Raw genomic sequence first — 14,093 nt, 5'->3', positions numbered from 1 at the left:
CTGGCTTAAAACAGCCTCTTGCTCACCAGAAGAAAAGAAATCCTCTGTGGGCAAAGATACACAAAGCCTCCACATATTTTTATAAGCAACGTCTGGCATTAAAACCAAAATTAGTCTGTCTAGGGAAAATAAAGATTATATGACCCCAAACACAGGGAAAGATGATGGAAACTGACCCCAAATGTGAATTTAAAAATAACTGCTATTAATATGGTCATGAAAATATGGGGAATCTCACCAGAGAACTGTTAAAAGGAATCACATAATCTTGGAGTCGATAAATACATAAACTCTCATTAAGGATGTAATAGGTGGGTTTTAAAGCAGGTTAGATGTGGCTAGTGCTGTTTGTTCTCTAACTTGCAGAGCTCAGTGGACTGAGAGCTCCTCCAGGATTGGAGACCTCCTTTTATTGTGCAGTGTCTGTGAAGTGAATGTTTCTAGAAATATCAAGGCTCCGGAGAGTGGGATCCTTGCTGGAAAGAATGAGTTTTGGGAGCACTTTGGTCACCAGGTCCCAGCCAGATGTGAATAAGTCTTGCTTTTAAAAGTCAAATCAGATAACTGTCAATAAGAATCCTTCCACATTGGTTTCTGGAACTTCCTCTCCTTGGTCATTAGGGTCTACGTAGTGTGACTACACTGGGGAGAAAAGGGAAAGAACAGAGGATTTGAATCAAAAGCATAGGGAGAGAGGTGAGAATGACAAGAGTCTTGGAGCTGGAGGCAGTCATGAGAGTGAAAGTTACCTTCAGGGACCGGGTGTGTGAGTAAATGGTCCAGGGAGGGAGGAACCAGTAGTCACAGCGGGTTACCTGTTACACCTCCCACCAGGTTATGCTCAGTCCAGGACAGTCAGGCAGGCCTAGTATTACGGGTTCTTTTCTTTCACATTCACCTTCTGTTCCAAAAGGAGGACCGTTCAACAAATTCCAGGAAAATAAGATTTCCTTTCTTTTATTAAATGCCTTGCCCATTCTCAGAGGATGGGTATGTCTGTCCAATGAAGGGAGCTTAACGTCCATTGAAGGACACTATAAGGCCACCATTGTCACTGTATTTAAGCCTCAATGAGGGAAGCAATGTTATTCCCATTGTAACCTGAGGAAATCAGCCCAGGGAAGTTAAAACCATTGCCCTAGTGCGCACAAGTAGTAGGATTTGAACAAGTTCTCCAAATTCTTTTTTTTTTTTTTTTTTTTTTTTTTTTTTATTGGGGAAGAGGTACAGGACTTTATTGGGGAACAGTGTTTACTTCCAGGACTTTTTTCCCAAGTCAAGTTGTTGTCCTTTCAATCTCAGTTGTGGAGGGTGCTGCTCAGCTTCAAGTTGTTGTTCTTTCAGTCTTAGTTGTGGAGGGCGCAGCTCAGCTCCAGGTCCAGTTGCTGTTGCTAGTTGCAGGGAGCGCAGCCCACCATCCCTTGTGGGAGTCGAACCAGCAACCTTGTGGTTGAGAGGATGCGCTCCAACCAACTGAGCCATCCGCGAGCTCAGCGGCAGCTCAGCTCAAGGTGCCGTGTTCAATCTTAGTTGCAGGGGGCGCTGCCCACCATCCTTTGCGGGACACGAGGAATTGAACCAGCAGCCTTGTGGTTGAGAGCCCACTGGCCCATGTGGGAATCGAACTGGCAGCCTTCGGAGTTAGGAGCATGGAGCTCCAACCGCCTAAGCCACCGGGCCGACCCCAAATTCTTAATTATGGAAATTTCAAAATTACTCAAAAGGAGAAAATATAATGGACCTCCATGTATTCATCACCCAAATTCAACAATTGTCAGGATTTTGCCACACTTGCTTAATCTATCATCGCTTTTTCCTTTTTATCTTAAGTGCTGAAATAATTTAAAGCAAACCCTGATACATCATTTCACACCTACCTACTTCAATAGGCATCTCTTAAATACAGACTTATTTTTTATAAAACCACAAAGCCATTATCACACTGAATAATCAAATTTCTGTGATTGCTTCAATTTTTCACTTTATTTAGTCTGTAGTTTTCTCTTTTTCACCCCCCTCCTTTTTTTTTTTTTTTTTGCACCGTGCCTTTGTCTAGTTTTGGTATCAGGATAATATTGGCCTTTTCCCATTTTCTGGAAGAGACTGTGCAGAATGGTGCTCATTATTCTTTAAATGTTTTGGTAAAATTCTCCAGTGAAACCATCTGGACGTGGGTGTTGTGCCCACGAGGACAGATATGGAATCCAGCTGCTGAGGTTTCAATGCTGGTGTGGCCACTTAATGGCTGTGTGATCTTACACAGGTAAATGAACATCTCGCATCGGTTTCCTCATTGTAAAATGATGCTAATATTTGAGATATTGTGAATAAATGACATAATACATGTCAAGCAATGGACACTATACCCAGCTCACAAGAACTGTTCATGGATCCCTGTCTCACTAGTCTGACAGGTGGTACAAACACACACACACACACACACACACACACACACACACACACACACAAAACCACTGCAAACAGAATTCTTCATAGTTACACACCAAAAGCAATCCCCTGAGATCAAGAATAACATAAGAATGTCTACTATCATATTCTATCCATAATTATAGATTTTAGCAAGGAAACAATAATAAAACAAAGCATAAAGATTAGAAAGAAAGAAAACTGTCATTATTTACAGATGACAGTATTATGTATGTAGAAAATCTACAAATAAGACATTAGTAAGTAAATTTAGGCCACACCACGCAATGCCAATATAAAAATTCAGTGGTGTTCCTATATACTACCAATGATTAGAATATGCGAAGTAAAATAATTTATAAGTGAATTAAAAGTATCAGATACCCAGGACTAAGTCTAATGAAAGACATGTTTTCAACATAGAAAACAATAAAACAGAAATTGCAGACCTAACTGAATGAGATGTAATAAAAAGATATCATTATCTCCAAATTGGAGATGCTATACAATCTCAATAAACAACCAAACAGGGTTTTTTGGTATGTGTGGAAAATGACAAACTGATTCTCAAATGTACGTAGACATTTAAAGGGCCAAGAACAGTGAAGACAATCTAGAACAACTAGACAAATGTCAAACCGATTTTAAAAATACAGTTATTAAAACAGTGGTAATGCAAAACGATGGACATCAGACCAGTGAAACAGGCTAGAGTTCCTGTAGGGTGGCCTCCTGACACACAGCAAAGGAGCCACTTGCAAAGCTAGTGGAGGGAAGGGGACCCTTTCAATCAATGGTATGGGCAGCTGGATACCCACATAGAAAAGAAATGAAACTAGACTTCAGTCTCACACCGCACACACAAATCAGTTCCAGATGTTACCAGACCTCAAAGTGGATGTTGAGACAGTAAAGAGGCGAGACCTGCACTGTCCAATATGGCGGCCACTGGCCATGTGTGACTATTCAAATTTAAATTTTGGAAAAGTTCAGTTCCTCAGTCACACTAACCACATTTCTCAAGTGCTCAATAGTCATACGTGGCAAGTCGTGTCATTCGACAGCGCAGCTATGAAACACTTCAGTCATCCCAGATCCATTGGACAGTACTGTTCTAGGTGGTTCTCTGTGCATATACGCTAAAAGATAAGTGTATAGGCCCGGAGTTCGGGGCCACAGCAGGTACCAGGCCGCCAGCGGTTGTGTTGGTTGGCTGTGCGGGATGGGCAGTTGGTAGCCACTGCTGAGAACGAGTCCGTGGGGAAAGATGGTGCCAGAGGTTGCCGCCTTTGCTTTACCACTGGTGGGGAAGGAGGCGCTGCCAGTTCCCGGAGTTTACCCAGTAATGCCATTCAATTGCCAATATCAAGCAAAGCAAACATAAGCCAGTTTTAACCTGCTGTTTAAGAAACACGGTAGTTCTTTTCACAGTGCCTGACATAACCATATCAGTGTGAGGTGTAAGCTCATACAATCCAGAGAAATCATCATGAAGTTGTATTTCTGGTTAACACTGGAACTACCCTAACATTTGACACTAAACGTACAGTATAAACTGTGACAGACCTTAAGCATGGCACTCACAGCAAGTACAAGATTGCTATTCAGCGCCAGGTGCTGGCGGTCAAGGAGGAGAATGAATGCGTGGCTGCAGATAGAAGAGTGTGCGCCGACAGTGCTGGGACGGACACAAATCCAATTTTCTTTTTTAACAAAGAAGTGATCTTATGTGAACTTCCACCTGCTATTCCTAAAACTACCTTTTCAACAGAAAATGACATGGAAATAAAAGTTGAAGAGTTTCTTATGATGCCTGCAGTTTTTCACACTGTTGCTTCAAGGACACAGCTTGCAGTGGAAATGTTTGAAGTTGCCAAGAACCTTAGCTCTTTCTGTGAAGTCTGGTCCAGGATCCACACCAAGGCTGGGCTGCAATCATGGCCAATCTGGAGGATGGTTCAAATTCTTACCCAAAGCTACTTTTCAAGTTTGAAAATACTTATTTGAATTACCTGCAATCCATAGAAGACATCAAGTTCAAACTTACTCATTTAAGAACTGCAGTTTCAGTCATGGCCAAGATTCTGCTGTTGGAGTGCCTAACCAGACATAGTTACAGGGAATGTTTGGGAAGACTGGATTCTTTACCAGAAAAGACTGAGACGAAAGCCTCCACTGAATTGGTGCTCTCTCCTGAGATGCCTGGAATAACAAATCCTTATTAACCTCATTTCACAAGTCAGTGGCACAAGTAGCCCCAGATACCGCAGATGCTGAAATTGGAAAAGAAATTAGGGAATCTTGTACTGCCCAGCAGGATGAAACTACAGTGGTACCTCGGTTTCCGAACGTCTCCGTTGATGAACATTTCGATTTACGAACGCCATAAATTTTATGGATCTATGGTTTCATTAGATAGTAAAATTCATGCTAAATTTGAAGTTCTAGGGGTTGATTTTAAAGGTCTGGAACGGATTAATCCATTTTGCATTACTTTCTATGGGGAAACCGTGCCTTGGTTTTCGAACATTTCAGAACTCGAACGGTCTTCCAGAATGGATTACGTTCGAAAACCGAGGTACCACTGTACAATAGATGCTAAAGAAGATCTGCCTTTTTAAAATGTTTCTTTGTCAGACTGGATAAATGTTCAGAATAGACCTAATGATGTGGTATCATTGGTCATTAAGTGCTTTGATTCCACGAGCAGGCTCGATCCAAGGGTTATTTGACCATGTAGAGGAGACTACCATCAAACGACTGCCAAACTTCATCATCAGGATATGAAAGCCGTTCAAGGACTTGAAGATGGGCTGTGTGCTCTGGCTCCGATGGCTGCGAGCTGTGGCCGGCTGGTGAGTGAGCAGAAAGAAGTTGCTCAGGGAGTTTTAGCTAATCAGGTGAGAGAGGAAAACGTGAAGGCTGCATCTGTATTACCTGATGTCTGCCTGAGTCATGCAAATCTGTGGATGATTATGTTGCAAAATCATAGAAAACTGTTGGATGTTAAACAGAAGTGCACCACTGCCAAACAAGAGCTAGCAACTAAACTACATTTCAGACTGAAGTGGTGTTGCTTTGTCGTGCTTCATGCTGATCAAGGTGGAGAGAAATTGCAAGCTTTGCTCCACCTTGTAATAGACATTTATACAATGGAGTATTATTCGGCCATAAAAAAGAATGAAATCGTACCATTTGCAACAACATGGATGGACCTAGAGAATATTATGCTAAGTAAATAAGTCAGACTGAGAAAGACAAACACCATATGATCTCACTTATATGTGGAATCTAAAGAACAGAATAAATGAGCAAACTAAACAGAAATAGACTCAGAGATACAGAGAAAAACTCATGGTTGCTAGATGGGAGGAGGTGGGGATGGGAGAGAAGGTGAAGGGATTAGAAAGTGCAAATTAGTAGTCATAATATAGTCACGGGAATATGAAATACAGTATGGGGAATATAATCAATAATGTTGTAAAGATTATGTAGGGTGCCAGATGGGCACTGGACTTATCAGGGGGATCACTTCAGAGACTGTGTAGATGCCTGACCGCTACACTGTACACCTGAAGCTGAAGTAGAATAATATTGAATGACAATATAATTAAATATACTGGGGTGCCAAAAAATGTATACACATTTTAAGCGATATTGCCTATGTATTACTTTCCAAAGTTGAATTGAATTACGGTAGCGATGTGTAGTATGACCTTCGCTCAAAAGATGGCGTTAATCAAATGAATTCTAGTGTCATCATGTGACAGGCAGGACAGTCAAAGAAAATGACGGAAGCACGGCAAGACATTTTGAAGTGGTATTTGAAATTCGAGAACATCATGGAAGTACAGCAACAATGGAGGCGTGAGTCTGCAACAGAACCTGCAACACGCCTAACAACTGCACGCATTCGTGACACGTCTGAGATGCACGGTCCTGTGTGTGACGTGCGCAAGGGACGGTCCGGGAGGCTTCCACAGCAACAAGTCCTGCTTCTCCTGCTGTGCTTGTACAACAGCTTACAGCGCACCACAGAAGTCTACCAAACTGTTCGCCATAATCAGAAGCGTCTGGACGCTGATGGTAAGCACAGTGAGCACATCTTGTAATTGCAGAAGTCAAACATGACTCGTATTCGTCTTTTGTTATCGGTATATATTGAGTATTACAATTTTAATACAGTTTTTTCCTTTCTTAAAATGTGTATACATTTTTCTGGCACCCTCAGCCATGGGATGTGGAGTACAGCATAGTAATATAGTGGAATTGTAACAGCTGTATACGATGTCAGAGGGGTAGTAGATGGGGTGGGGGTTATCACTTTGTGAGGGTGTAAATGTCTATTACATTGCTCTGTACACCTGAAACTAATAAATAAAATAAAAAAGAAAATATATGATAATCACAGGATGAAAAAGGAATCATAGTCTTTTGACCTGGTGGAAAGTGTTATAATGAGACTGAGAAAGGAAGGCACTTGAAAGAGTTCTCCCTTTTTTAAGTTCAGGAAACAAACAAAAACAATCATTATTCCTGTTTATGCAACCAAATGTACAACAATTTTACTTCAAAGCTTAAATTAATTCCTTGGTTATCTTAAAAAACAAAATTCAAGCTTAGATGGTTACAGTAACAGAAGGGTAGCCTGAAAAAAGTTCACATAATTTCTAATAGTATTGTCCTTTTTGTTTAATTCTATTTTTTCTTATAGTCAATTTTAAGAGTTAAGAGTTACTGTACTGTGATCATACAGAAGCTATTATTTCCTGTATATTGTTAAAGTAATTTAAGTTTTATATGTGAAATAAAGTATAAAGAAAACTAACAAAGTTCACAGGGTAGAGAATGAATCAATAAAAAGCTTTATAATTTGATTCTGAGTTCTAAGGTTATATGAATATGCTTTTGCTTTTGTTTTGATATATGAACTTTGGGCAGCACACAGTTTCACAGGCAGGGCTAATTAATGAACTACTCTCAAGGCTAAGCTGCTAGATTTAATGTCTAAAATTTTACTAAAAGGGAAAAAAATCTCTTCACAACCACAGTGTGCCATACTCCATCATTTATATTATGTGGCTTTTCATTGCCAAGAATTTGAATTTGCTTCAAGCACAATTGTTTCCTGTACCATTGTCATTTCTCTGCCAGGTATTTACTGTGTTTCCCCAAAAATAAGACCAGGTCTTATATTAATTTTTGCTCCAAAAGACGCATTAGGGTGTATTTTCAGCAGATGTCTTATGTTTTCATGTACAACAATCTACATTTATTCAAATACAGTATGTCATCTTCTTCTGGAACATCGTCATAACGTACTAAATGCGTCCGTCTGCCTGACAGTCTTAACTGGGGCTTATTTTCAGGGTAGGTCTTATTTTCGGGGAAACATGGTATGTACCTTTCCTTTACAGCTACTGCTAACAGTCCCAGACTTATCTTCTGTGACTCCATCTCTCTTTTTTTTTTTTGGTCACCAGTACTTGAGTCAAACTTTAGTCTGAATTCTTCTGATTGGCATATCCTTGGTCAATAAGCTTCTCCACTAGCTCTGGTGAAAATGGGAAAATAGTTGTATCAGACAGAGGCAGAATATCAACAAACCGATGAAGAAAATTCCTTCAAAATTTATAGCATTCAAATTAGGGGAAGAAAATAAAAAATTCTGTTTTAAGTGACATATGTGCAAAAATAAGCATACCTCTCTATGTTTTGTGGTTGGTGTTGGTATTGGTGGTAGTGGTGATGGTTTGTACATTTGGTTGGTTTTGCTTTTATCTATTTTGTTTTCAATTCACTAAGGTAGGGTATAGATTTAAGATATAATGTGAGGTAGTCAGCTTTATTATTAGGAAAATACAAAGTTATAAATGCAACTGTTGAAAACTATCCCGCTGAGTTATAGCTGGCAATAGCTTCCATTCTACTTTTGCTAGAGGTGTAGCCACTTGCAACATAGTACATGTTTTGTCTTTGTCCAGGTTGCACCTTGTGTTATTCAACATGAAGCTTTATTTCTATTCTAGTTATTAACCTTTAAATATAGTACACTTGCCAAATCAATCCCAAAGTTTTCAATGAGATCATAAGTTTCATGGCATATTGTATAGTCCATTCCTCCCAAAAGTATGAAGAATACTTGTAATTCTATATTTCCACAACCCTTACAATTATAGAACTTACAGAAAGATCCTAAAGTCATGCTTCCCATTTATCTTTAAGTTACTGTGTTTTCAAAAAGTTCCTTATAATTAAAAAGAAAGAATTTAAAAAAAGGTAAGTGTATAAAATTTCATAAATTACATACTCTCATTACCTCTATTTTTCTTTTAATAACATGTTTCCTCAATAATATAAAAGCATATTTTCCTGTTAATACATATTGACATCATTATTTCATTGGCTGTACAGAGACTCACTAAATGGATGTATGTATCCTTTCATTTAGTCAGTCTCCTGCAAGGGGATGCTCACTTTATTTTCAGTGTTAAACATTATAAATAGTGTCATAGGGACATTATTATGTCTACATCCCCTGGCATTTGTCATGTTTTCTCCTTGGGATCAATTTCTATAATTGAGATTGCTAGTCCTAAAAGACAAACACACTTAAAATTGTTTTATTTTTAAAGCCTAACTTGGAAATAATGATAGTTTCTTAGGCAATTTCAAATGTGCAGGGAGGTCCAGGCATCCTTCACCCAGCTTACCCCAGTGGTAACAGAATTTATTCCGATTGCACCAGTTTTACAAGCACCCATGTGTGTGTGTGTGTGTGTGTGTGTCTGTCTGTCTGTGTGTGTAGTTCTGTGCACGTAAAATGACATGTAATTTTATATAACCACCCTGCAATCCATACAGAACTATGCCGTTCTTTATAGCCACACCCATTCCCTCCCCACCATCCCTCACCCCTGGCAACCACTAATCAGTTCTCCATCACTCTCATTTTATTTCCCAAATGTTACATAAATGGAATCGTACAGTGTGTAAGCTTTGGAGGTGCCTTTTTTCTCTCGGCATAATGACCTTGAGAGCCCACGAACATGTTGTCTGTGTCACTTGTTAGTTCCTTTTCATTGCTGATTAGTATTCCATGGTACAGATGCACTACGGTTGGTTTAACCATTCACCTGTGAAAGGACCTTTGGGTTTCTGGTTTTTGACATTATGAATAGGGCTGCTATAAATGTTCACATACAGGTTTTTGCATGAGCATAACTTTTAATTTCTCTGGGATAAATGCTCAAGAGTGTGATTCAGGGGGCAGATGGTTAAGTGCAGTTTTAATTTTCAAAGAAATTCCCAAACTATTTCCCAAGTATCTGTGATAATTTACATTCCCGCCAGCAATGGATGAGAGATTCCGTTTGTCCTCATCCTCACCAGCATTTAGTGTTGTGACATTTTAAATTTTGGTCCAGATTGTCAAAGAGTCTTCCGGAAAGGTTATACCAGCATATTCTGACAAAAAGTTCATGAGAAACCCATCTCCCCCGCCCCCGCCCCCACTCCCAATACCAAATTTCTCTGTGTCTCATATAAGGAAACAATGAGAGGGCAGATACTGTAAAAGATATTCATGACCTTGAGGTCTGGGAACTTGGATTTTTGTGGGGTTTCCACCATTCCCTATATGATAATGATGATTCACTGAGCCCAGACTGTTTGTACAATTAATGTGGTTTATACCAAACACCGGCTTGCTTTCTGGGCACTGGGAATTGGAGCAGATGACCAGCTTGCCATCAAAGTCTTGGACACTGAGTGTCTAATGGGCTTTCCTGGCAACCACACATCACGTGTTGTCACAGCTTGTTGCTGGGGGCATTAGGTGTGTCCTGCGTGGCTCACAGGAAGGGGACTCTTGGAAGCCTGAACAGGTTTCCTCTAGACTTCACCGCATGAAACAAAGCTTTACATAAACCAGAGTGAAAAGGAGGGGCCGCCAGGAGGGAAACACTGAGCTTCCTGGTAGAAAACTGAGTTGTCACAACCTCTTCTCCAGCTGTTAACCTTGTAAATGCTGGATTAAGCGTCTGGGCTTTACGTTCATTTGCAATGAGGGAAAAGAGGACTTTTAAGAGCATGGCTTTGTATTTTGTGGCTCCTACACCTAGACATATGATAAAAATTGATGTAAATGTGTATATGCTTATAACTTTATAAACACTAGAGGGATCACCCCAGTCACAGAAACCTGCAAAGAAAAAGTGTTTAGGGCCACAACTCCCTTACTACCTGCTGCCGGTTGGTGGTGGTGGTGGTTGAAACATAAACTCTTTGAATTTTAGGAACAGAATAAGTCTCTGTAACTGATGATTTTTGCTGAGTCTCGCCTACTTGAGCCTCTGGGGGAAAAGGGAGGCAACATGAAAAGAGAGGCCATCTCCAGATACACTTTCAGAGTTTCCAGAAGCAGTTTTTAGCTGCTAATGAGCTCTTGGGAAATCAGATGCCTGACCAGAGAGCTGGATGCTTTTCCAGCCTGCGTGCATATTGTTGAGAGAGCCTTAGTTAGACTTGCAGCACAGCTGTCTGGCAAGAAGAGCAGCTGGCGTGTCTGGACTCCTGACATCACACATCCTAGCTGCCTGGACCTGTCTCTAAGCTGAAACTAGATACTGGCTGCCTGAGCTGCTCCAGCCTCAGCACATGCTGTGTTGTGTTGAATGCAGTGGAATTGCTCCACTCAAACCTGCTCAGACTGGGGGACTATGACAGATGTAGGGTCCTCAGTGGGGGACTCTATAAACTGTTGCACAACATCATGGCGGCTCTCACTTCTGGGTATGTATCCAAAGGAAATGAAAACAGGTTACCGAAGAGATATCTGCACCCCCATGTTCACTGCAGCATTATCCACAATAGCCAAGATATGGAAACAACCTAAGTGTCCATCAACAGATGAAAGGATAAAGAAGTGGTGTATATATACAATGGAATACTATTCAGTCATGAGAAGAAAAAAGGAAATCCTGCCACATGCGACAATATGGATGGACCTTGGGGACATGGTGCTGAGATAAGTCAGAGGGAGGCAAATACCATCTGATAGCTCTTATATGCGGAATCTCAAAAATCGAAATCGTAAAATGGTTGTTACCAGGGGCTGGGGAGTACAAACTTTCACTAGTAGGGAAATAGTATTGGAGACCTACTACATGATGTAGTGATTACAGACGACAAAACTATTATAAACGTTAAATTTGCTAAGAGACTAGGTCTCAACTGTCGCCAACACTAGAAGAAATGATGTGTGTGTAACGAGATAGAGATGTTAGCTGAAGCTACAATGGCCATCCTATTGCAACATAAATGTATCAAATGTTGTACACCTTAAATTTATACAGTATTGTATGTCAAATAGATCTCAAAAAAGGGGGGGAAAAAACCCATGGATGCTGCTGCGCCCTCTGGGTCACATGGAAACGCCCCAGCAAAGGGTTTATTATTGTCTAATGGGACATCTGACACTGAGCTGACTGACACCAAGTGTCAGTACAGAGACTGGCTGCACTTCTAACTTATGAGCCCTGTCTGTCAAATAACACATTTGGATTTCCATAGGAGATCATTCAAAAAGACATCCAATAGGGAGAGTGCTCCCATTTCAGAAATCTGCAAGTGTCCCAAATGTAAACAGAAAGGGGCTTTTCTAAAGCAGGAACTTCCTGGGGGAGGAGGCGGGGAGGAGCAGGTGGCCAGAGCAGGGCTTCAGCAGGAAATGTTTACTGTCAGCAGAGACATCCCAGAGATGTCCTCCAGATGCTTGAGAATTGTAGCTACGGTAAGAAACCCAGAGGAAGTGCCCAGAAAATGAAACTGCTGCACTCCAGTCCCCTGATCTGGGAATCTCAACTCTCCACATGGCCCCTATCCAATTGTGGGTTCATTCATTCCTTCACTCATTGTGCATTCTGCCCTTCCTAGGTATAGGGGCTGGCGATACGAAGCTGAGTAAGAATCACCTCTCAGCTTCATATCTCCAGTCCCCTGTACCCTCTCAGGTAACACAGGAGGTTAATTAATAAAATATCCATGGAGGACGATGGAAGGCTTCCTGGAGGCAACACCTGGGTAGGGTTGGGAAGGGCACGTGAAAGGTCTCCAGGAAAATGAAGGGAAAGAGGGCCACCCAGGTGGAGACAGTGGCCTGAACAAAGGGGTGAGAAGACCTAAGGACTCAAGAAAGGCCACATCTGGAAAGTTGGGGCTAGAAAAGGGACCTGACTGATTGTCACAGACAAAACTGAGAAAAGGCGCGCCAAACCCTTATTTGGTTGGTGAGTTTTTCCTGAAATTGTCACATGTCCGTGTAATTCCCAGTTACTGAGCAGAAGGCATCTGACGACCCTGGAGCCAGAGAGAGAGGATATAATAAGGGTTGTGAAGGTATAGACCAAATAGGAAGAGAAACTAACAACGACCGGTGACATGTCTCAAATGCTTACCGCGTGCCCGCCACGGTCCTGTGTGTTTTACATTTTATTAAGTTATGCCTCACAAACACCCTGGGAGGAAGTTACGATTATCTTCCTTTTATAATGATGAGGCAGCGAAGCACAGAGAGAGTGCCTGTCAGCGTTAGATGGGGCTCCCGGAAACCAGCACGTCCTTCCCTGCGTCTCATTAGCTGGCAAGCGGCCATCCGGTAGGGGGCGTTTTCTCCCTCTTTTCGGTGTCCCTTACTCCTTAGGGAAGGCTGAATACTGCCCCCCCCCCCCCAAACATGTCCAGGTCCTAATCCCCGAAACCTGGGAATATGTTTCCTTCTATGACAAAAGGAATTTTGCATATGTGACTAAATTCAGGGAGGTGGGGAGCGTAGTAGTCTGGGGTAACCAGGTGGGCCCAATGTAATCACCCGGATCATATAAAGGGAAGGCGGGCGGTCAGAGGGAGGCGATGCTGGGCCGCGGGCTTTGACTGTGAAGGACCCGCCGAGCCGCCTCTAGAAGCCGCAAGAAGCAGGCTCCCGCCTGGAGCCCTGGAACCAGCCCTGCTGATGCCCTGTTTTCAGCCCAGTGAGACTCACTGTGTATTTCTGACATCCAGACCGTAAGAGTAAGTTTGTGTTGCTTTAAGCCATGTTGGTGCTAAGTATTTTACAGCAGCCGTAGGAAACTAATCCACTTCTCACCTTTCTTTCACTGATGCCATGAGAATGTTCCCCATTCGTCTGCACTTGTCTTTAGAGCAGCCCGTCTTTAGAGCAGCCCGGTGACACAGGCTCGAGTCAGAGCTCACGGGAACTCGACCTGCCCTTCTGTTAAGTCCGAGCAACAGGAATCGTAATCCTTCTCTATGGAGAGTTCATCTCACGTGCCAGGCCCTGAGCCCCGCCTCACACACATAAGCTCCCAAAACCTCTTGGTTGGATTTTGTCATCACTAAAGTATTGTTAAATGAAACAGAGACTCACAAAGTTTTTGTTTAACACAAGTGAAGAAAAGTCAAAGGTTTCCTTAGTCCAGAGAACGCGGGAGAAAGGGGATGAGCGTTTGAGCCTCTTCTGGCTTCAGGAAGAAAAGTCACCAGCAAGTGAATATTCCTTTTTCTAAAACGAATACGAACGTCAGAGAAGTTACTAGGCAACAAATAGGTAAAGCTGCCAGCCAGAATTTCACATTTTTCAAAGATGAAAGTCTCTGATGTTCGGG

At 41.8% G+C, this 14,093-nt stretch overlaps 1 long non-coding RNA gene across 2 annotated transcripts in view; it reads left to right on the top strand.

Moving 5' to 3' along the window:
* LOC141566997 (uncharacterized) overlaps positions 1-14,093 on the top strand; it is a 65,667-nt gene that overhangs the window by 14,997 nt on the left and 36,577 nt on the right. The window lies entirely within an intron of this gene.

This window comes from Rhinolophus sinicus, chromosome 8 (genome assembly GCF_057876585.1).
Source record: "Rhinolophus sinicus isolate RSI-liver-muscle chromosome 8, RSI-T2T, whole genome shotgun sequence".
In the NCBI taxonomy this organism is placed as follows: Eukaryota; Metazoa; Chordata; class Mammalia; order Chiroptera; family Rhinolophidae; genus Rhinolophus; species Rhinolophus sinicus.
This window is presented reverse-complemented; position numbering and strand designations above follow the sequence as displayed.